The sequence below is a fragment of the Diadema antillarum genome, unplaced genomic scaffold, assembly GCF_040938485.1.
Source record: "Diadema antillarum isolate AM-2024a unplaced genomic scaffold, OU_Dant_1.0 seq00000622_RagTag, whole genome shotgun sequence".
In the NCBI taxonomy this organism is placed as follows: domain Eukaryota; kingdom Metazoa; phylum Echinodermata; class Echinoidea; order Diadematoida; family Diadematidae; genus Diadema; species Diadema antillarum.
The window spans coordinates 519,540-544,513 of record NW_027271545.1 but is presented as its reverse complement, the minus strand read 5'-3'; the positions used below and the strand labels follow the sequence as shown (position 1 = coordinate 544,513).

At 38.5% G+C, this 24,974-nt stretch overlaps 1 protein-coding gene across 2 annotated transcripts in view; it reads right to left on the bottom strand.

Annotated features, from left to right (window-relative positions):
* The window catches only part of LOC139736120 (prokineticin receptor 2-like), a 123,737-nt gene that overhangs the window by 46,948 nt on the left and 51,815 nt on the right, over positions 1-24,974 (bottom strand). The window contains exon 1 of one of the 2 annotated variants that reach the window (XM_071646853.1): positions 16,268-16,574. The exons of the other annotated variant lie outside the window; for it this stretch is intronic. The gene's annotated coding sequence lies outside the window, so the exon portion shown is untranslated. Of the gene's footprint in view, positions 1-16,267; positions 16,575-24,974 lie in introns of those variants that run through there. 2 annotated transcript variants of the gene reach the window in all.

The window sequence follows — 24,974 nt, the reverse complement described above, 5'->3', positions numbered from 1 at the left end:
TCAATTGGACGTCGGAAATATAGGTAAAACAAAAACGCAAAGTCATGATACATACACACATACACACGCACTTGCATACAGATGTCATTTCATATCTCTATATGATCTGTTAAGGCAGAGTTGTATTGATTCTATCGTCCGTAACTTAAAATTTCGTCACTTAAAAGAGTCACATTTCTTTGTGCGAAAACTTGCTGCCTAATGACAAGGTAATATAGAGTATCAATTAATGTAGACTAAGTGATCTAAACCAAGACACCTACCTTGCAAACCTTACTGATATTCTTCAGTTTTGTTTGTTATTCAGTGACATTCGCCAATGGTGGAGTAACAGCAATGTATTCGTTAGAGCAGCGGAATCCTACTACACGTGCAATGATGAAATGAATCTCGAATGAGTATGTAGCAGCCGGTGACACGACATATGCTCCTGTGATAATTGCTCCTGTCTTATTTTCTCCAAGGACGTAGGGTTAGGGCTGTGATAGGGTTCCGGGTTTAGTGGGATGTGGAGATTAGGATTAGGGTTAGGGTTATGTTTGTGGGTAGACTTCATATTTGGCTTAGCGCGCAAATATTTCATGGGAGCAAATGTCGCAGGAGCAAATGTCATAGAACCACAAAAGGCATCCACAGTTGATTGGTTTTGGCCCCAGTGAAAGAAATTACCATTATGATCAATGAAGGGATACGTTATGATCTATGTCATGATTTTGGGACGAGGAATTTCGTAGGAGCCCACGTTCAAGAAAAGTCAATTAAATGATGCAGTTTCCACTCCAGCCTATTCGACTGAAGAGGTTGAAGAGGGAGAGCACGGCAGATGTCTACTCTCTTAACCTCACTCCTGTTACCTGGTAACGAAAAACTATCGTCTTCCGCAACGTGACTGTCAAGATAAGCGATATGCATTAATACAGCACGCACGATGCGCATTGGTACCTGAAGTGTAGTTTTTTGTTTACGCTGACTGTATGAAATCCGAGGCCCTCTGCCGACTAATGAAGCCCCTGCTCATCTACAGCGTGTAGTTTGTCCGTATACCCTACGACAACCACTAATCCTGGAGGCCTGACGATTTTAATGTTCAACTCGTTTGTCTCCAAGATTCGATTGGATGGTCTGAAACGTTTCCATATTCTCACACTGTTTATATTTATCGACCTCGAATCGAAACGGCTTTTCATGTCTGCGTCAGATGGACGCTTGAGGAAAACTATTAAGACCGCGCATGCGTTCGATGTATTTTCTTAACATCACGTTATTAAGACACGTCTTATCATGTTTCTAATGACTCTAGTGCGGGTATTTTTTTTTTCTTCTAGAAACTCCCCTCTCAGTAAATATCCCAGCACCATTTTCCAAATATCACGCAGAAGTTTTAACAGCTCGTTATCTGCTAAAAAAAGGGAAAAAAGAAAACCTGTTTGCAAAATCATATTTCTTCATGTACAGCCCTTTTTAAAACCAGAAGTTTATTCCTGTAACCAAATATCTCATCATACAGAGGAAATTTCGTTCTCTTCACGACCGTGGAACATTACTCTAAAGTTTGGGTTTTATTAAAGTCCTATCCTAGTTTCTCTTCCACTCTATCTCTCCCACTCCCTCTCTGCTTAACATTCTCTCCTCCTTACTGCCCATTATAATTGATATCCATTGCACCTCTATTCAAACTAAAATCAGTCATTCACTTATCCTGAATTTCCCAAATGCCTTCTCAGTCCCCTTTTCGCCCCTTCACATCAAAGTAAGCAGTGACTCATTTATGAAGCCAGAGGATGTCCTCGCCTCGTCACCCTCTCATGGTATCCAGCCGTGAAAGCGACCCCGTCACAGGCGGCTTCCATTCAAGCCATCGGTATGACGAACTCGCGCATAGATAGGCATCCCGTCCTCTTCCTGGAAACGTCGACGTCGGTTGACTTTCACTTCCCTGAAGAGGTTAATCTCTCCTCTATTTTGCAGTAACGGGTTCAACAATAATATGTTAAACATTTCAAAAACGTGCGTCACTCTTGTGTTACAATTCTCGGCTCGAAGGGTTTGGGAAGCACATGTGGAATTCAAATGGAGGGAAACTTTTCATAGAGCGCCACAAACACACACACACACACACACACAAAGAGAGAGAGAGAGACACACACACACACATATGATACATATAATATATATATGCACACATATATTCACCATCCAACATGGTGTTAAACACGGGGACAAAAAGCCAGCAGCTGTTTTAGACATTGCCTGAATTTCAGATTTAAAATGAATTCCATTTTCATTTTCCCCATCGCAATATATGTAAACTTTCCTCAGACTTGATCCTGTCAGTGAATATTTCAATACTCCCCTCCCGTTTTGAAAGACGTTTGGTAGTTGTGGGCAAATCATGACTTATTCTAAAGTTTCCAACCAGCGACAAAGATCTTTGGGCTATGAGGCGAACCCCCCATACAAATTTTCTCCTCAGGAGGCGAAGTGACCACAGGATATCAAGTATGAACTTTTTGGACCGTATTTAAGAGGCAGAAAAGATTGCCCTTTGAGAACATCGCAATGTTATGTGACATGTTTGTAAACTATTCTTGTCACGGTATAAGATAGAACACAGCCCTGCCACGCACAGTTTTCTTCATGAATTTCATCCCTTTATTTTCATAGTTTGTCCTTTCTGTTTTGATGATGTTGAAAAATCATTGACATTAACATCCACTAGATTATATATGTTATCAAACCACGTGTTCATTATACATGTATATATATATATATATATATATATATGCAACATTTTCTTCAACTAAATTTGAATGCTATGTTATCATCCTTTTGTGCTAAACGGCATATAAGAAAAACCGTAAAAAGTTATACGAATACGGTGTTAATAATTTGCCCGTATGCGAACAGGCAAATAAATCATAATCTAGGTCTGGCTATTTGCGCATACAAAAGCTTCACTGAGACCAGTGGTGGATCTAGGCAGGAGTGCAAGGGGCGTTTTTGTATGCCTTTATCATTTTTTTTTTTTTACTCATCATATCGCCTTTGCTATAGTGCTGGGTAAGCAGGGACGAAAAAAAAGATTATCACTTTGTCATCAGTCATTTTTAATCGTCAAATCGCCTTTGATGTAGCGCACTTTTTCATAAATGTTCTTCGAGTTCACTTTGCCACCTCTGCCCCGATTTTTCAAATTTGTATTTTTCAGATATATAGGGTATGATTGGGTACAACATCAACAAATCTGGACCCAAAGCGATGTTAGAAAGCTGTATTTACATCAACACATGCTCGGCCATACGCTAAAAGCTACGCTCTGGAATGATATAACTGCGCTGTGAGTGTGATCTGACCGATGTTATCCGATCTATGAAACGCTGAAGCCCTACGCTGTAAACGATCTCTAATTCCCGTCCAGAGAGCCGAAAAGTGTTCAATGTGCCCACAAATACCCCAATGTAACTGCCATTCCCAATCAGACGGCCTAATCTGGTAAGAATGGAATCGTGACAGGTCTTTGTTTCATATATGGATTTGCTAAATTTTGCTTTGACTGATTTCTCATAGCTTTTTAAAAAAATATATCCCTGCTTTCGTATACCTTGTCTTTTTTCTGTGTATAAAGATTGATTAATTTGTTCGCAAGAACTCGACCGAGTCCTCGTCTTGTTGTTCTGTTAAGATTATTACTTGTTTATTTTGTATTTCTTGGCGTTCTTGGGTATCTGCTTTTGTTTTCTCTTTCCCTCGGCTTCTTCTTCTTGATATTCTGTTTCTGTTTCATCTGCTACTTCTTCAGCCTCGACGGGTACAAGAACATCTACATCCTCCTAGTCGACAATTGCCTCTCTTCAACCGCCTCGAGGTTGACATGCTTGGTGAGAAGTGAAACAAGGGTATTTCATCTGCTGCATCGACGAAGGTGATCGCTTTTATAGCGGTAAGAGCGATATTCAGGCGCCAATAAGTCTGCTTCAGCGCAGGAACAGCGCATTTGAAACGGAGACAGGGCGTTACTGACACTAAAACAGCGTAACAAGAGCAAAAACGAGACCACATTGTCTTGTTAACGTCCCGTTTTGTTGCTGCTGGTAGGGCTTCCATTAAAAAGACCTTGCTATGACCATCCTGATGTGTTTGCCTTGTTGCCACTACCGATCTTCTCGCTTACCTTACGACCAAAAGCGGGGACTTGGTACATGTTAAAAATTTCTTGCCCATCTGAAAAAAGAAAGAAAGAAAGGATGCCCGCTTTGCTTTGTCGTCGCAGGGATGCTGCAACGATGCCTCCGATTTAAACCATTCTCTGTGCGCTTTTGCAATTCTTCCCGGATCTGATAGAGCTGGATAGATATGGGTCCAGAACGTGATAGTTGAAGGGGCTTGAGTTCATCATTAAAAGTCAGTGTTTCTATTGTTTCTCAAGAATAGAATGTATTTCATTTTCCTTTTTGCATTTTATAAACAATCTATCCCGCGCTTTTATTCATTAAATTACAATGTTATGGTCAGTGTTTTTCTCTAAGAATGCTCTCAAAATGCGACTTTTGAACATGTTTTTTTCAAAAAGTCCTTACCATGGGAGGGGTATCCCAACTCGCACACCCTTCCCCGCTCGGTCGCTTCGGTTTTGCTTCGTCGTCACAAGGACGTCACAAGGATGTTGCTAGCATGGCTTGGTTGCTTCCGATTTAAACCGATCCCTGTACGCTTTTGCCATCCCCGATGTGATATATCGGGATACATATTGGGTCCAAATCGAAATAGTGGAACGGGGGCTGAACTTCATCATTCAAACTCAGTATTTCTATCGTTACTAAAAAAAATAAGAGGTATTTGTGTATATTACAAACAACTAATTCTTGTCTTTTAAATAACAATGTTTAAGTAGTGTAATGTAAAAGTGCTCTCAAATGCGACTTTTGAAAATGACTTTTTTTAAAGTCCTTATACCCTCTCACACTCTTTCCCCGTTGGTCTTTCGCACCCTCGCCGCTTGCCCCCCCCCCCCCATCTCAAAATCCTGGATCCTGCAGACTACCTAGTTTCTTTCTCTCAGTGAACATTACTGTACTATTACTAATTTCGTAAAAGATCGGGATATGGAGACGTAATTCAAAGAAGCAGCAGATTTGAGGTGATGAAAACAGACTCCCTCAATTTTCTAAACTATTACAATGGCAAACAACAACAACAAACAAACAGACAGTGATGAAAACTGAATACACGAACTGAATGGGGCAACGTAATAAAACACATCCAGCGTCGCACCTGTCTTGCAAATATTCTTGTGTGTCTAAGACGATTTTATATTACTCATTAATCAACGAATGTTGTCTTCATGGTGATTTTCAAGTACTCGCACTACAAACCTACATCGCATCGATCATTGAGTTCGCCCTTGTGTAATTACCACTGCGCTATATAGCAACCGCATTCACAAGTTGCCTACACATGTTCACTATACTCTCAACGTACGCTAGGGACAATCATTAATCCACTAAAATCTAATCATCAAAGAAACGTGTTACCATTTTCCCTGTATATCGATCTGTTTCTGAAAGTCATCATCTACAAATGCCGTTAAAATTTTAAAATTATGGTTTGGCGATGTACATCTCTTGCCATCAGAGGACGGCATCTAAGAGACCTCTCCAAAATTGATCGATATGATATCTTATGTCAACTCCCAATCCAAAGTCGAGGTACACAGTCACGGTAATAGCAAGGGAATTGATGGATTTATCATTTTTGCGCACTGCACACTTTCAAATAAAATGTGCCATCAGCATGAGTTTCAAAATCAAATCAGTTTGATTTGATCTATCAGCCTACCATTAGCTAGGCCGTTATAATTAGTGATTTCTTTGTACATAGTGTAAATGGCATGTTGAGGTGGTAGTCCGGAGACTTGAGAGGCTTTACTCCCTCGACTAACCAATACACAGCCCCTGGCGCTTGATCGAAACCAGTCACTACGTCTTCCAGAGAAATATAATGTTTTCAGGTGCATCCTGCCATCGCAATTTTTCATGCCACTATGAATACAAGATAAATAGATAGATAAGTGAAATAAGAATGAAGACATCGTCCATCGAGGATCGTGCATTGATCATACACTACCAAAATAAATAAACACAAAACAAACGAAATATGATATTATGTAGAACGGATTAACGCAAAAAGTCGCATCACCATAGGTGCCAGTCTACATTGAATCATTGTAGGTGGAGTCAGACAGTAATATTGTGCACGACACATCGCGCACTCTGAAAATTCCACTCCATGGAAATGAAAAAAAAAATGTCATTGCTCAAGCATCAGAGCAGGACTTTTGCATGGTGCACATTCCTTCCTTCCATCCTCAAGATCCTCGCAGATATCAGCCTATATTTTTGTTTGACAACTTCGCCGGGATCTCACCATTCTCTCGACGTGAAGTGGGTTCTTTCACTTGCCTAGAGTATAGGTCTCCTACGGACCGAAGGCCCTAGGTCTTCTCCGAAGGCTTGGCAACGAGGATAAAGTGCTTTGCAAGGGACACTACTGCCAGACTGGGATTCGAAACTCACACGTGTGTGGTAGCCCGCCATCTTACCTGCGTGGTGTTAATCGCTCAAGCGGGGTTCCCACTATCAAGATTGGCGCCACGATTGAAATCGTGGTCTTAATCGTGAAGCAATCATGATGATCTTATTAGATCGTATCAGATTGTATCAGATCTTGAGGTCAATCGTAGCAAACGCGTTAATCGTAGAAAATTTTTGGACGGTTCAAAAATTTTCTGCGATTAACACGATTCATTTTTGATCGTGATCATCGTATCAGATTGTCTTGGATCGTATCAAAACGCATCAAATCTTAATTTATCGTGCTTCTTAATCGTGTTAATCGGGATCGACTTATTCACTTTCCTTTTTTTTTCGGCAAATCGTATATATTTTGTATTCCGCGAGGTTGAATAAGGGAGGGGTGGCTCAATGAAATATAAAATAACGACATCACTGAAACATCCACCAGAAGTAGAATGTTTCACATACCCCACAAAGTAACTTTTGTGACTTTAGAAAAGTGACCATTGTCGTGGATATTAGGTCACTCGTGCATGACTATAAAGATTACTGTCATTATTTCTCACATAGAAGTTAGTCAATAAGTGTAGCAATACCCCTGCGAAAAAGATATACGTTTTTTTTTTTAAGTGACATTATTTCAGGGAAGTTACCTTTCTGTTGTGTGTGTATATCGGTTTTGTTAAATACTGTTAAATAAAACAACAAATCAAACCAAACCAACCAAACTTTCAATACCCCATGAGATAACAACATTTTGAAATAAAAATGCATATGATACATACTATGCGAATATGAAATCAAACACACAGGTAATACTATCAGTTTGGCCTACTTTCTTATATGTAGCGTATATAACACACATGATATGTCATATTTTCTTCATGTATTTCAAAGGAAGGTGAACACATTTTGTCTTGATGTTTTGTTGGTTTTTTTTTCCTGGGGAAGAGGGGGCAATGATCTGATCTTGTATTGTCTTTTTTTTTTGAGGGGGAGGGGAAGGGTGAGCAGGTTGATTCAAAAAATTATTTCTTTAGGCTAAATTAGAGGAGGGACAATCTGAGGTTGTGGCTGGCCTACAGGTGATGCTTTCTCTCTGATGACAACGTAATTGTCATTCGCAATACTGCAAAGGTCATGTTGTCATCATTCTCAACCTGTCAACTCTTGCCATCATCAATTATTGTGGATAGTAGGCCTAATCACTCTGCAGAAGTTAAGGAAACGATGAAACCCATTGTCAGCCGGACTATAATTTCCCATTTGGGTCCAATCGCACCTTAAATGGGTGTCACTTTTGATCCCGATCGTGAATGATATCGTATCTTATCTCAACAGCCCGCATTGGTTGGCGGTATTCGTATTGGAACGTATCAAAACGTAGCTGCACGTACCAAATCGGGGATCCCGGTCGTAACGATCGTGATAGATCGGAACCAATCATGGATTCAATCGGGACAATCCTATCGGGACAATCGTATTTGAACGGCAGACCAGATCGTGACAGATCGTATTGCTCGAAATAAACCAATCGTGACCATATCGCATCTAAGCGAACCAACACGTATTGACTCGCATAACCTCGTATCCAAACGTGAAATTTCAAACGAGTTCAACGAATCTTCCACGATCAGTTATACGAATGTCCAATCGTGGCGTTCGTAATAGATCGCACGATAATGCACTGCAATAAGTTCGGTGTTAAAAAGTGAACACCGAGCTGGTGTTAAATTTTCGGTGCTCATTTATGGTGTTAAATTAACACCTCCGGGTGTCATTTCCAAATATAAAACTGTTTTTTGAAGAGTTTCTTAGTAATTGCACTTCTTGTTGATTTTTAATCTAAACAAGACGATCAAGAATTTTACATTAAAATACTAGATTCTTGAAAAAATTTGAAAATAAATCTACTCCAAAGTAACACCAGCTGGTGTGGTCCTTTATTGAAGCTGGACGGGTGTTAAACCATTGATATTAACGCCAAAAAATATCAAATCATCACCATGTGGTGTCATTTTTTTTAATTAACACCAGGTACAGTGTCAAATTAACACCACGAAGTGTCAGGTGAACACTTTTCAACACCATCGCAGTGCATTTTCTACACCTGTGGGTGTGATCCTCTATTGAAGTTTGATCGGTGTTAGATTTAACACCCGTGGTGTTAAATCTAACACCGCTGTTTTTACAGTGTGGGAGCCACGCTTCAACCACGGCAGCTTTTCCTAACACACTGAAATTCTGAGGCTAGAAAGTTACATCAGCTTCGACCTTATCTTAATGAGATTCACTAACATCTCTTGACCGTTGCGTGTATTAAGTAGAAGGCAGATAACAGTGCCAGACACCACTCTCTTACGAACCTTTCGAACACTAACCTTTATTTCAAGACGGCTTGTGGTTTAAACAGAAAGCAAGCAGCAAAGTCAGGCTCTCAGGCAGTTTTACTGTGAGAAGCGAACATAATATGTATATTTTTTAACATTTACGTACTCATTCATGGAAGATAAATTCTGATTCAAATATTACCACCAATGTTTTTATCTAATCAGTACGAGGGAACGATTGAAATACAAGCTATGGGAAGGTTGTAGGGCTTTGTATAGTTGAAGGAAAGGTAATAGCATTTTGCTTTGAAAGTTTTCAAGGTTTCTTTGAAATTCACACAGAAAATGTTCGTATTCAATGAAACAACGAAAATCGAACTGTGACATCAAGTTGGAAACTAACTTCACACAACGAGCTATGATTGACACACACTCATAGAGTTCAGTATTACTAACAAGTAATATATATTTTTACTATATGCATATGAAAACAGTTGCATGAATTCATATAACTTTTTGCTATAGTTCCGAGAAGGATAAAGAAGTACAATGCCGGACGTACCATCATATCGTATACGGAAGGTATAATGACATCAATATTGTAGCATTTAGCCACGCCCTCTAAAAACAGAAGCTAGCCAATTCAATCTAAGCCTGCCACCTCTGAATGTAGGAACCTCCAGTAGAATTAAGATCAAGTTCTCGTAAGCAACAGGAGGCCACCAAACCAAGTTGAAAAGGACACAGAAGACATGAGCAGACAAAAGCTAATGTTTTGGCCCATTTCTACAGGTCAGTGAGTACACGAGATATAAATAATGGATGGAAGCAGGCTCATATAAATATTTATTTAACAAGATATGCGCCGAGATATCGCTATTAATTCAGTGCGTGTGACTAATCTTAAATCGACAACATTCATCTGGTTTCACTTTGTTTTCTCATACTCAGAATATCTCGCCATTAAAAACGTTGCAGTACTACTATCATCTTACGAAAAGAGTTGTCTTCTGATATGTAGTGGTGCCTGTCCCTTTGTTAAAGGAGCTCCAAGGCTTCATCTTGTTCAAAAGATATCAAAGTAATCCTCTGGGTGCGACATCCAGCCTGTCTCGAGGGTTGGCAACCCAAATATAACAATTTCGAGAACCAACCGACCCGCTCCTACCAATTACCAGCCAATTTCCACTCGAGATGCCCACTGCCTTCTCGAATCCGATCTTTCTCTCGCAAGACAAGTCTCAAACATTTGACTTTAATAGTGAAAGTACGACAACTGTATGGGGACTATGACGTGATGTTTATCTCAGGAGATTGAGCAGTAGATGTACAGACTCTTGTCTGCTTCCCGGGGACATCTCTGTAAATGCCTTGACAGTGGGTATCCACAATATGCCCCACAAAACATTCCGGTCAACGACGGACTTAAGCACAATGCTTCGAGGAAAGGATGAATAATATCACTCCCTATCTTTTTTCAAATAAATTTCACTTCAATATCGTTTGTAACTTTACATTTTTGTAGCCAAATGATTATCTTGACGTTGATGTAATTGAATTGTATTTATAATCACACAACAAAGTTTTCTTAATTTGCCTCTTTGTTGACACACTTGGAATGACTTACCACTATGGCTTTTGATTTTTCTGTTCCTGAAGGATCTGGTTTTTCTCGTTTGCTGTAGTGGTATCCTTGTTTTTCATTTCATTCAAATAAGGCTGTATGGGAAACATGTTTTTTTTTTCTCTCTCTCTCAAACAAAAGGAGAAATTAAACGTATCACAATACTACTGAGACACAGGTATGACATATTGGTTTACAGCAGTGTCTTATTTTTGAATAGAAAAAAGTACTAAACTAATTTCCCATTTTGGATTATAATATTATTCAAAGGTTAATAGTGCAAAGGCAAAACAAGAAAAAAAAACAGGAAGGAAAGGACAAACAGACAGGGACTTACCTCAAACGGCCTTAATCAGCAAACGTAGCAGGACAATTTGACTGATTGTACCAAAAGGGATTGTTGTTGACTCTGGTCGATGAAAAATAACTGACATTAATTGAAAGAATGAAACGTAATCTTGTCTTTCTGGTTGATATCTTACGCCTATTATATTTGTCAAGCTTTCGCGCATTCTGGTCGTAATATTTCCTCCTAAAACCTGAAAGATAAGTTGTTTGTGATACGCTTTGTCTTCCATATCGGGTACTGTTTGGTTTTTTTTTTCAAGGATAGAACATCTATATCCGGTTACAGGTATGCATCCAATTTTACACTGCCACTGATATTCGCCGCCTTAGAGAATCAATAAAGGTACATTCTGATCCCGGAGAGGAATTCATTTAAATTGGGTGATGTTTTACATCAAGTGAGTACCACAATTAGTAAGCTGAAGAGGCTTCAAGTTGCATGCCCAAAGGCAGTCGGATCTGGTAACAAAGTCAAGGAAGTACAGCTCCTAAATAAGCAATGTGAATTAACTCGACATCCATTTCAGTACATCTGAATTGGATTGTTTTTGTAATTTAAGATGACCAATATAGTCAGTTGGAAGCCAGATCGGCCTTACGTCTATACACGTGTGATTTTGATCATGCATTTATCACATCACCTGTACATTCAAACCACCGTCATTACACAGTAAGACCATTATGGCTAAAATAGATACGATAAAATACCAATTCTTTAAGAATCACTGTAGACACTTAAACTTTTCCTAGTCACATTTTCTTTATCCCATTATAAGACATAAAGTCATTGCATGAAAACACTTAAGATAAGCTTGAAATAAAAGTCAAGATTTCTCTCCTTCCCATTAAAAGCGGAGTTAGCATCTTTTGGAAAAGAAACTCTTTATGCAAAATTGATATACAGTCAAACCTGTCTTAGCGGCCACCTCTCTATAACGACCACCTGCTTATAGCGGCCACTGAAAAATCCCCCCGCACGAAATTGCTGTATTATGGACCCTTTATATAGCGGTCACCTGCCTAACACGGCCAGCGGCCATTCATTTTGTATCCCGTGGTGAATATCTACCTGCGTATAGCGGCCATAAACATTTAGCTAAACCGTTAAATCAGCCATAAACATGATGGTTTTACGTTTCTTGTGTGAATTCTACCGAGTCACACAGACATGACTGACAAAATTAATGCAGCTCTTTGCCACGAAAAGCCGCCTACGACTAACTTGACAAGATTAGATCTAGGCTTCTGTAATGCCGCCCTGAATAGATGCTACAAAGGCAAAGACAACTCCTAATGACATCTTAGAATTTTACCAAAAAATGCAGACTAATTAGTGATTAAAATCCCTTTGAATAAGGACATATTTATTATGGTACTTGTCTAGGTATTGTGTGTTGTTTACGTCAGCTTCACACATTATCAATCTCCATCGAACTCTGCACTCATGAACCCCATTCATGCAAACCGGTACGAACTAGAGCAGTTCCTCAGGCCCGAAATATTGTTTAAAAAAAAAGGAGCAGGCAAAGAAAAATGAAGTAAATTGTACAACAAAAATCCCCATAATAGCTGCACATGCAAACTTATTTGCTGGTTGTTGTGTTTTAAGAATAACATGCGGTATTTTCTGCTATTGTAAAGTGCAAGTAGGGATTTATTGAAATTCAAAATGGCCACCGACCTGTCTATAGCGGCCACTTTTGTTGTTTCCCTTAGGTGGCCACTATAAACAGATTTGACTGTATATAAATATAAGGTTATATTAGATATTAATATATGTTTACACACACACACACATGTATGTATATATATATATGTATATATATATATATGTATATATATATATATATATATATGAGTGTGTGTGTGTGTGTGTGTGTGTGTGTGTGTGCGTATGTATTACTCTTGTCGAAAGGGATGACTAATGTATGAATCAATATATTTCACATTCAGTAGCAAAACCTCATCTAAACACAGTGCTCTCGCTGTGCTTGCTGTGACTTATAGTTTGGCGATTTCCTGCCAAAATCATGTGCATGATTAACGGGTACTCTCTAGTTTCCAACGCTTAAAGATTTTCGTTGTCAGTATGTCAGTTACTTGTTCACCTTTTCATTTACCACTACAGGATTTTTGATCGGACCAATCCCCAATTACCAAGTATGCCGTCTTTATCAATCACCGAGAGCAACCTAACGAATGTTTGAGAAAGTGTGCAACGTTCATGGCGATCTAAGGATGTTTAAAGCACGTAACAGAACCGTCCGATTACTCTCCAATAAAATGTTCTTTTTAAACACAGACTCCGAAGATCTGTTGTATTCTTCACGAATACACCAAGCTTCCTTGTGAACGTTTAGTTTTTGAGGGATGTTTGATTTCTTTGGTTTTGATAAGGGTGAATTCCATTATCATTGGATTGGAAGAAAAATTTTAAGTCTCTACTGTGCAGTATCCCATGGTTACCATTGGAAAACATGAAAATGCCTCATGCTGACATACACTGATTCATAACACATAACTATGACTCACAAAAGGTACTGCAGTCATTGATCAAGCAGGTTTTATAGAGCTTTTAGAGACAAGTGAACAAAAATAAATCTGACATTTAAAATGAAAATCAATATCAAAATAGCCTGACCTAGGAACGAGTTCCTAAATTTAGATAGAGAGAAAGAGATAGAGAAAGAGACAGAGAGAGCGCCCGCACGCAATTCACATCTATAGTAGATTACTGTAACATAGCGCTTTCCATTGATTTTTGTGAGGAAGGCGAACCTTGGCTATTTTTTTTTTCTCATATGCGTTTGGAAAGGTTCTAGACGTTATGCTGTTTGCACGTAATTCAATTTAGACTACAAGTGTTCTCGATTCCCTATGCGTAGAATTGGTTAGACATAATGGTTTGTGTGTGTGTGTGTGTGTGTGTGTGTGTGTGTGTGTGTGAGTGTGTGACAATGTCTTAACACAAACGGTAATTTTTGAAGAGCACTGAACACATGGAATACACGACTTGCTGAAAATATGACACTGCTGATACATGTTCGCATAAACATGGTTATAAAGGAAATTTTATCAGCACTAGATGTACTAGGTTCTTGTACACTGTAGCCCCGCTTGGAATTACGTCCGTGACCACGGGAGGATATCCACCCCTTTCCTGGTTGTACAAACAAAATGATACGTGTTGATCTTAAATGGAGTCGCTAAACATTAAATGTCCGTACTGTTCAAGAAAATTTATGTCGGAACAGATATCGACCTTATCAATACATGCAGGCACAATGTTATCCGTACGTCAGTCCAGTCAAGGCAGAGTGGCACATAACTAATTAGGATGGTGTCGTAACTAGACAAGGGGTTGATCTAACTCCCACGACGGCATGGCTGATATCCGTATATTAGCTATTAACTGTTTAACATGTCAATTAGGTTTGAGCTTTAGGTTGGTACAAATATACTGAAGGTACTCTTAGAATGCATATTACAATCTAAAAAACGTGCAATATTTCTCATACAATGCACCTCTTTGGGCAACAGTTATCCTGAGGCAGCTTCCAGAAGATTATGGGTCCTTGAATACTAAGAATTATTCATGAAAAGTGATCTTATCAAAGTTGAAATGTACAATAACAACATTAATCAAGTTGACCGGTATGAGAAAGAAAGAACCATCCAGGCGCATATAAAATCCCTCTGAGAAAGGCAGACTAGAGGAAAGGCTAATAACTATATCAAGTAATCGTCGTCCTTCAATCTTTCTGACATACAAGTGTATCTTACAACATTGATCCCACACTTATCCTCGAACAGCAAAACTTAACCGAAATAAGGACAAGAAGTATTAGTGGTTGATATTTTGTTTAAATATGGATTTCTTTTTCTTTTTCTTTTTCTTTTTTTGCTTCCCTCCTTGATATTCACAGTTCGGTTGCGAAATCATCAAACTTAAACAAAAATACCTTTTGTTCATAATTTCGTTAAATGAGTACTGCTCTTCAAACGTAAACGGATGCTGAAGCCCTACATTGTACTATATAGGTAGTCGAACGCAATGGCATAATAGGATAATGGAAACATTGAAAGCATGAAATAGAAAGGGATGGAGCAACTTATAACAACAGTTAAGAACACCTGGCCAGCGGAGAGTCTTGAAAGGCCAAACCGCTCACGACAGGCCACTCCCGTCTACTGGTTACAGCGGTTTGCAAAACGATGATTTAGTCATATCGATTTAACCTAGCACCTGCGGGCTAGGACTTATACGACAAATCGGCAGATGTATCTGAATAAGCTCATTATCTATCTAGCAGAGTTCCGATTATATAGCATGGGGCGGTATAGTTACCGCTTTCATCTAATAACACATATAGGTGAGCTTTGAAACAGCTAATACGCTGACATGTATTGTATATTCTTTTGGACAGCTCATTCTAAACTTTATTCAACAAAAAAATGGTTATTTTAGGTGGGTTTTGCGATCAGGACAAGTTAATTTCACGTCAAAACCATAACGATAATATTTTGATCACGGAGTCGATGATCCGCCCTGTACAAGTTCGATCGCAAAAACGGAAAGGAAATTAGAAAAGCACCAGCAGCTCCTGCTGATAAGTGCTACGAACCACACAAAAGATATGTCATGTTTGCTTTGACTAATTTCTTTTACAAGATCCATTAAAGAAAATTCATGTGTATACGCAAAAGTAGATACACATACATTAACTAAAATACATGTATATCCATAATACACATACATTCATGTCATATACGTGTATACCTATTCTTCATCACAGACCAATACATATTTTGGCGATCAAGAAGAACATTTCTTTTTTTTTAATCAAGTCCGCAACTATTTATACATTAACAATTTTCACATAATGTTAACATTTTGCCGAAATCATGCTTCTTCATCCTTTTCTTAAAATATGATATGTGTGTACGTTTGTCTGAGCCTGCGTGGATGAATGAATATTCAAAAGAGCTTCTATGATGTCGTACAACAATGATAAGTGCAAGCTGTGGATGTTCAGAAAGGACACCAATGAGTGGCAGATTTTGACATTTGATTTTGAGGAAAGAACATCATAGTGCTTCCAGGGACAGGTTACAGTCCACTGGAACAGTGAATGACCTTGTCTGTGAATCAAGTTGTAAAACACACGCTCGGTTAATGTAATCTCATTATAGTTGACATATAAATGTCCATGGAGTTGATCTAGCCAATGAATATTCCTTCAGTAGTTAAGTTTCGTCCTTTGTAATCAACATGATGAATATTTGCAGTTATCTAAAGGATGACATAAAATGCAGAATACCTCACTCTCATCGACTTCTGTACACCTGATGCAAGTCTACAGCAAATCACTTGAATGTCGAAGTGAACTTACCAATGAAGATGATATAGCGTCAGATCATGTGCAGTTTTAGAAGTACGTAAAGTTTTCTGACTTGATGTTCAGTTCGATCTATCTGCGAAGGAATCTGTAAAAGACAAGCTAAAACACTAGATACTGGTACGAAATGACTTAAGCGTAGCACGGTAACTCAATATACTGTAACGTGAAGCTCTCCCTGGTTTTAAGCATGGTTATCCGAATTGGCAATACTCAACGTCTTCAGCAAGAAGTGAACGAGTCTCATAAGACGACACGAAGAAACTCCCGCAGTTGACAGGCTACAGCTGGTTCTGCGATTGTCCTGCATTCGATCGCCTGACTGCGTGGAAGAGTTGGTGGCGTTTTCGTATTTCTCAGCTACGCTGGAATGGAGACGGCGCGGTTTCCCGCCCATGACTGTTGCGTTAAAAAAAAGAAACAACAACGACTGAAAAAACACATACGCACACTCACATATATATAATTTATGGAAGTATAATACAGGATTTTAATATATTTTTGTATGGTTCGGAGCATATTTCTGTTGACTAGACATTGTTAGATTACGTTTCTGTGTTGAAGTATTTGATTAGTTTTGTGCGAAGCTGTTGTTCCAGAAGAATTGTATAATATTGCACTGTATGATACTACACCTATTATATCATGGCACATCATTCCATCTGGACTTTTACTGTAAGATGTTCTCTTGGTAGATCTTGTGATGAAGGCCATGGCAGGCGAAAGCAAAGTAGAGAGCAACGTCCGACTCAAACTTGATTTCTTCCACATAATCTTATATGCTTCACAATGAGACGCCGCGTACGTTTGGGTAGGGATCGATCTCTTGCATTTATATACATAGACCTACACACACACACACACACACACACACACACACACACACACACACACATATATATATATATATATATATATATATATATACATATATATATATATATACATATATATATATGTATATATACACATATATATATTTATATATATAAATGTATATATATATATATATATATATATATATATATATATATATGCATACATACATATATAACTAGCTACGTCCGTTGAATACTTCACCGTTTCGCAATGAATAAATAATGAAGGAGCTACACTGGTTCTGTACACGGTCGGGACCCCTAGCTTCTCGCACTCTCTCTCTCTCTCTCTCTCTCTCTCTCTCTCCCCCCCCCCCCCCCCCCCACTCCCTTTCTGTTCCTCCTTTTCGGAATATATATGAAATTTAAACTATATGTATTCATTACTCACAATCCTTCACTCACTGGTGTTAACTTCAATATTACATTGCAGTTTTTATTATTCGATAAAGTCAGTAAAGATCCAAACAGAAAGAACAACCCGAGGAGCATTTCATGAAACGATCACACAAGAAGATTGAACAAAAGTGATCTGCAGCTAGACAAAAGTAATCTCGGATACTTTAAATTCTTTGTGGTATAGTCTGAATATTTCATTTTTGTTTGAGTCAATGACCTACTAGACCTATATCTATTCATTGTTTCACGTACGAGCATCGAAAAACGAAACAAGGTCCGTGGGCACGAACTACCGACTGGCTTCAAGGATGCTTTTATTCCATCAAGTTAACGACAACACCAAAATTATTTTGCCAGCGTGCTTTATTGCAAGCAGAGCAGTCGCAGATATCTCTGCCCTGGTGATTTATGAGAAAACCAGTGAGGATACGGGAGGGAGTACTTGTTTCGTTCCTTCGCATTAAAAAGGGTCAGGTCAATTGAACAACATATATATTATATTTGGGAGAGGATCTAAGAAACAAATTTCAAGAACAAACTGTGAAAGACAAAGAGGGAATGAAAGAGGGAGCAGGACGATTGGGGAGAATACAATTGAAATCATTTCAAGTGTACGAGGCATTTGAACTGGGATTTACTGGCAAAAGTTTCGGAGAAATCCAAGAAAGACCATAAAAGAGGAGGAAAAAAGAAAGAACGAGAAGAAACGAAGAGCCAATTGCTGTCGAGTGAAATAGTCCTGATGACGATAAGGACGATGATAAAACTATAAGTGATAAAGAAAGAAGCAGTGACGGGAAAGAGGTGGCGGAATAAAAAAAAAAACCCTCTTTACCACCATAAGAATTAGAAGTACGTCAAACAAAATGCAACTTCCTGCAACCTACGAAGTTTCCAAAATGCTCAACAAGTAAGATAATCTTTCGTGAAAATGTAGTTTGCAGGGTCACGAATGTCATGGCTACAATAAAGTACTAGAGTATTAATAAAAATTGCTTTATTTATCATTTTCCTGCATATTGAGCCCTAAATGGCACAATATTTTGAAGTGAAACGTTGAGCAAAGAATATGGTAGACAGAAAAAATGCAGAAAATATGCCGACACTGAAATTTCATTTTCTTTGCTCAATGTTTCACTCATGAATTACATGTAGGCCCTATATTCATTTCCGGTTAGTTTCCCTTTGTTTGCGTTTGCTACACATAAATAAAGAAAAAACAAAGTTGCATCACTTCGGTGATCCCTTATCCCCAAGTTGATTGACATCCTTCGGATTTACATGTTTATGTCAGGTTTGTGTGAGTGTGTGTGTGTGTGTGCGTGTGTGTGTGTGTGTGTCACAAATACACACACACACACACACACACACACACACACACACACACACACACACACACACTACAATATCTTCTGACCACACGAGCATTGAGAAGTAAGGGTTTCTGGGACGAACAATATGGGGCTATAGCTCAGTAGAGCACCGGTCGAGCAATCGCGAGGTCTCGGGGTTCGATTTCCGTTGGAATCCCATTTTCTTTGCCCAATTTTTGACTTACATATTATATTCATTTTTGGTAAATATCCCTTTGTTTGCGTTTATTCTAATATTATTGCAACATTTTTAACGTACGAGCTCGCACTTACAATGCATCACTGGTATTGAAATATATTGACTGCATCATCACGAATGACCTTTAATCTGGTATATTAAACACAGTGGATCATATTTCTCAGAAAGGGTGGCTGAATGTTATCGTTGTCACGTGTTCGAACTTCGAAAGAATAATGAGCAGACCTGGCGAGCAATGGGTCATCATTTTCTCGTCACATGAATGGGGACCTGAGTTACACGAAACCTTGATCCTGAAGCAAAATGACTCTTTACAAAGGACATTTCCCGGAAATCAAAACTTGCAAAATATGAAAGTGGGCCACATGGTGGTGGAGGAGACTGTTCCAAAACGAGATTGGTAGTATGATCGTACATCGTGTCCTTTTCATTTTCGTTGGAAGGTCACTATGAGAAATCCTCTACCATCCAACATCCTTTCAAATGCTTTCGCGGTGTGATCGTAATTGATCCCGGCGTGGAGCGGAGACACACTCCCTGCCTTCTTGATTGAGTTTCTTACCAATCTTGGATTACTGCTGGCGTGTGTAGGGATATACCTACTACCAGGACTGCGGTGGGTCTTCTCTTCCTCCCCCCCCCCCCCTTTCTCCCTCTCTCTCTCTCTCCCCTCTCACCCTCCCCCCCCCCCTCTCTCTCTTTCCTTGTCTTTTCTTCTATATGCTGTTTCATAGTGTCCTTTCTTTCTTCGTCGCGGCTCATATACCATAGCAACATCTATAATTCTTGAAGTCACAGATAATGGTAACCACGGTAACATGTATCCGTGCAGTCCTTTCCATTCTTTTTTTTTTTCATGTCTTGCAATCATCTCCACTCCCCCTCCCCCTTTCTTTTTCCCCCCTTCTCTCTCACTTTCTGCCACTCCATATACCATCACCATCTGCACATCTCTCTCTTCGGGTTAATCAAGATGACAAGTCAGAAGCTGATGGCTGAAATGAGATTTCTCTCGGTATGATTGTAATTCAATAGCAAAGGATCACTGGAAGTTCAATCCTGTGCTAGATGGGAGGAAAGCCTGATGTGACAGAACATCTACAACGAAGTAGGGCGAGTCTAATGCCGATAAAACCAGGCTTGATTCACAGGTGCAGCGACACGCACGCACACACACACACACACACAAACACACACACACCCACATGTGTGTGCGTGCGTGTGTGTGTGTGTGTATGTGTGTGTGTGTGCATAACAAAGCTCTTCAGTGAAGTGTTTGTCCTTTCCAGAGCAAACTGCAAGTGATTCTGTCAGCATTAACACGAATATAACGTTTCAGCTTGAAGTTAAGTGACATTAGTGACGATCTCATTTTATTTCGTTTACTCATATCAATTTTAAACAACAACAACAGTAATGTATGTATTTATAAATTACAAAACATATCATCTAAACAAATACGTTTAAGTTATATATTCTAAATAATGTCAAAATAATTATACTGCCACAATATTAAAGGTTTTAGAGCAAAGATGCATGATATTAATACCTAATAATGTTGAAAATGAAGGGAAAGCTAAAAAGCAGGGCTTGGAATATGCATTCCCGTCAAGGTAATTATTTGTAAGGTACAGAAAAAATATTGGCAACAGAGAAACATATAACAAAACATATAACAAAACATACGACATCGACAACAAACACCAAATCCCAACCAAGCTCTACACATGTCGCCTTCTTGCAGCAACAAATGGGGGAGGGAGGAAGGAGTCATGAGTTCAATTTAAAACGGATCACTGAGGAAAACTGTTGATGAAAGAGACATATATCTCGCACAGAACGCAAATTACGGGAGGGGGAAAATACGCGCACTGGATGGCGTCAGAATTGGATTGTAGACTAAAGTGAAAATTTTTGGATGACTGAAAACTTTAAGGTTGATGATGGTACTCTGAAGACCCGTTATATTAACTTCAAAGAAACGATTTCAGTCTAGCTCTAAATGACGAAATACTTGCCGCAGATTTAAGACTGTCATCAAGACAATTCACATACTTAGGGTGTGAAAATAGAATGGTGAGAATGGTTCTTGTTTCAATAATGGCAAGTGAATTTCGGTTGAGTGACAAGTAGGATACTTAGGAATTGATTTTTTCTTAATATGTCGGAAAAATAGGAGGTAGCGTTTCAGGTAATAGCTTGTACATGAATTGACTAAAGCAAAGGCGGAATAAATGACAGATTTTTTTTGAAGAAGTATGAAAAATCTTTTTTTTTTCCTGTAGGAGAATATTCTGTCGAGAAATGTCCCCATGTCAAAATGCCATAGTTTGAGTAGGGTAGAATCAAAGTTAGAGAAGAATATCAAAAGGGTGGTTGATGAAAAACGAAATTTTAATCTTTTAATGATTTCTTTGTTTTGAGATCAATTCGATAGGCACTATCAATATGAGGTTATCCGGAAAATTTATTGTCTATGGTTAGTCCTGAAAATGTCGTAGTGGACACGATTTCCAGGACTGATATGCCATCTAAGGGGGTCTAGGGCAATTACCCCCTGGGCAATTACCCCGCACCCTTCCCCTGGCCCTAATCCTAATCCTAATCCTGAACCTAATCCTATCCCTAACTCAAACTCCTAACCCTTACCCTAACCCTAACCCTAATCGTTACTCTAAGCTTACCACTAACCAGTATTTAGCCGGGGGGTAATTGCCCTCTCGGGGTAATTGCCCGGATACGCATCTAAGGTGATATGCATTGGTAGCTTATCTAATGAATTGCTAGAAATCATACATTTTATTTTTTCAGGTTTAATGTCAATTCATTTGCTCTGATCCAAGAAAGTAGACTTTCGAATTCGGAGACTAAGGTATGAGCTAACAAGTGAGTGTTTGAGTGTGAAAGAAAAACGTTTGAGTCGTCCGCAAACAGTACAAAAGGAAGAAATTTTGATTGTCGTTGACGTAATGAATAACAATGGGTCGAGTAAGCTGCCTTGGGGGACACTGCAGTCTAATCTTGTTGGGAAGAAAAGTGGTCATTAATGGAAACAAGTTTGTGATTCTTAAAGTAGCTCCAGGACCACGCCAATGCCTACCAACGTATACCGTAATGATATAATTTGTGGTGAAGTGTGTCTGGATGTTAGTGTCGAAGGCCTTGTGGGGAGGTTCAGGAATACACTGTACAATGTGCTGTATGCTGGACTTTGTCTAAAGCTTTTGCAACTTTTTTTTTTTTGAATAAAAGTAAGAATTGCATGAGACGTGCAATGCTTTTTACTGAAACCAAGTTGTGTGTTGTTTGAACTGACATCATGAAAATTAAAGAATTCTAATAATCTAAGATCTAACTATTTTTTCAACCAATTTAGAGAGAAATGTAGCAAAGAAATTGGTTGATAGTAACAAATATTTTTCTTTTAATTATCTTTTTTAAATAGAGATTACTTTAGAAACTTGCATATCATTTGAGACAGCTGAATTTTGTAAAAGATAAGTTGAAAATATAAACTAAAAAATCTTCAATATCTTAGTACATTATATCCAGCATTTCTATTATCTTTAGATCTTTGAAACAGTATCTAATCATTCTTTATAACCTGTACAATAAAAAAAGAATTAAAAAGACTTACACCAAACAATACAGTCGACAGTGCGTCACCAAATCAGACGAGCTGATGAAACGTCCAGGATCTGACGTGAAACCGTTCTCGGAATCAAAACAGTAAGTCCAGATGAAATGATTTAATTTTGTTACTTTATAATTTTCCATGTATCTTGATAACATTTTTGAACGAAATATCTTATCGTCAAAGCATTGTATTTTTGCAACACGCAATGTCTTGCTAAGAATGTATTTCTAATGCAGTGTACGCATGATGGGACTCTTCAGTCTTTTTTATTCTATCTGTATGATATCGATTACTGTTACGATTAACCCTATCTCAAATGGGGGGGGGTCAAATTGACCCCCCCCCCCCACATTTCGCACCATTATTCTGCAACGCGCAAAGATTATGCCGCGCCATTTCGTAACTTTTTTTTATTGAAGTCTCCAGCATATTTTGAGACCAAATTTGCGACATCCAGGTACACTGTTTTGAAGTTACGTAATGTTTGCATATGCATGTCAACCCGAAAACAGCTGAAATTCATCGTTTCGTGATATTGTGTGCAAGTCCAACGCAAATTGTGTTTTTTTTAATTGATATGAATTAGAGTATTTTCACTTTTAATAATTGAAATCAATCAATTCTAATGAAGATAAGCTTGAAAAAGTGCCTGCAACAAATTTTTGGGGAAAAAAATCCAATAGGAAACAAAAGGTCGAAAAACAATAAAACGCATAAGAAATTAACAAAACAATAAAAAAAGAAATTAACTTTGAATGTGCTACTTTTTTGCAAGAAAATTGTTTGATGTGTCTTGAGGAATTTTGACACAAAAATTCAGCAATCCTTCAGTCTCTTTAACGAATTTACAGGCGAAAATATGATTTCATGCATACATTTGCATAATTGATTTATTAAAAATAGAAAATCAATATTTTTCTATTGTATGACCATATAATCTTGTAGTTGACATCCGGCTCTATGTTCGGGCACAATTTTGCAGCGATCGCGCTATCGGCGGCCCAGATCTGAAGGGGGGGGGGGGGGGGGGTCAAATTGACTACCCCCCCCCCCCTTAAAAAACTTGGTCTCAAATAGTCCAGTTAGAATAGGGTTGATCGGGCGTAGAGGAAGCTTGAAAATCTATAAACAAAGGAATATATTTTTTCCGAATAAGTCGGTCGGAATTTGTGTATGATATCATTGATCTATTGATATAATGTGATGAACTTGTGGCCTCCGAAATATAAACTAATATAATATATATATAATATAAACTAAACTCAGGTCATCTTTAATATTTGCAATACTGATGGGTGTGATCTTTCTATTAGTGCTTTCCATTGTGTTTTTAAAAGTTTTTACGGTGCGTAGAACAATGGTAAAAACAAGGTAATGGTCTAATATATATTCGATAAAACAATGGCTGATGGGTGAGGGGAGGGGGAGGGGTAATATTACAACAAAAAAGTATTATCAATTAAAGTGGCCGACTGATTGGTCACTCTGGAGGGTTTCGTTATAAGAGACAGTAAGTGACATAATAGAAGTTCAGTTAGGTTACTTCATTTTTTAAAAATAATTGATTACCGCTACCATGTTCAAATTTCTTTAAATTGATTATGAGATTCTTGTTATTTTGTCGTTCTCGCAACTTCTTCTTCCAAGCATCAGTTAAGTCGGAAGTCCTGTGGTCGTTTCATCTTATTCACTCCACCTTATCCCAATCATCTCTCTCCCTCTGTCTCTCCCAAGCATCTTCTTCTTCTCCCGCTGTCTCTCTCTCCCTCTCTCTTACCATCAAAGTGAAACATGGATCATTCAACTTCTAATGAGGTCACTGGAGCCACTTCAAATGTACAAGCTTACCACATCGTGCTGTACAGTGGCTATCGATGTTTTATATGACAGGCGTTTCATCCTTTTGGTGCATTAAGATAAATCGATGTTGCATTTCCCTTTTTCTCGTCTTTAAAAATCATTCCTGATGTTATCAGCGCGAAATGAGAGGCAAAAACAAAAACAAAAACAAAAACAAAAACCACCCTATTAGAGTTGGAACACGGAAAGAATCAATCGCAGCTGAAATTAAGCTATCCCTCAGGGGAAAACCCCCGAAATCTATATTCTCAAGTCGATTCGATTAAATGAATAAACTTTTTGAAGTGGATTGAATGCCTGGCAATGGTCGTGAATCCTGCTAAACACTGGAATGGACGAGGACATCAATATTATC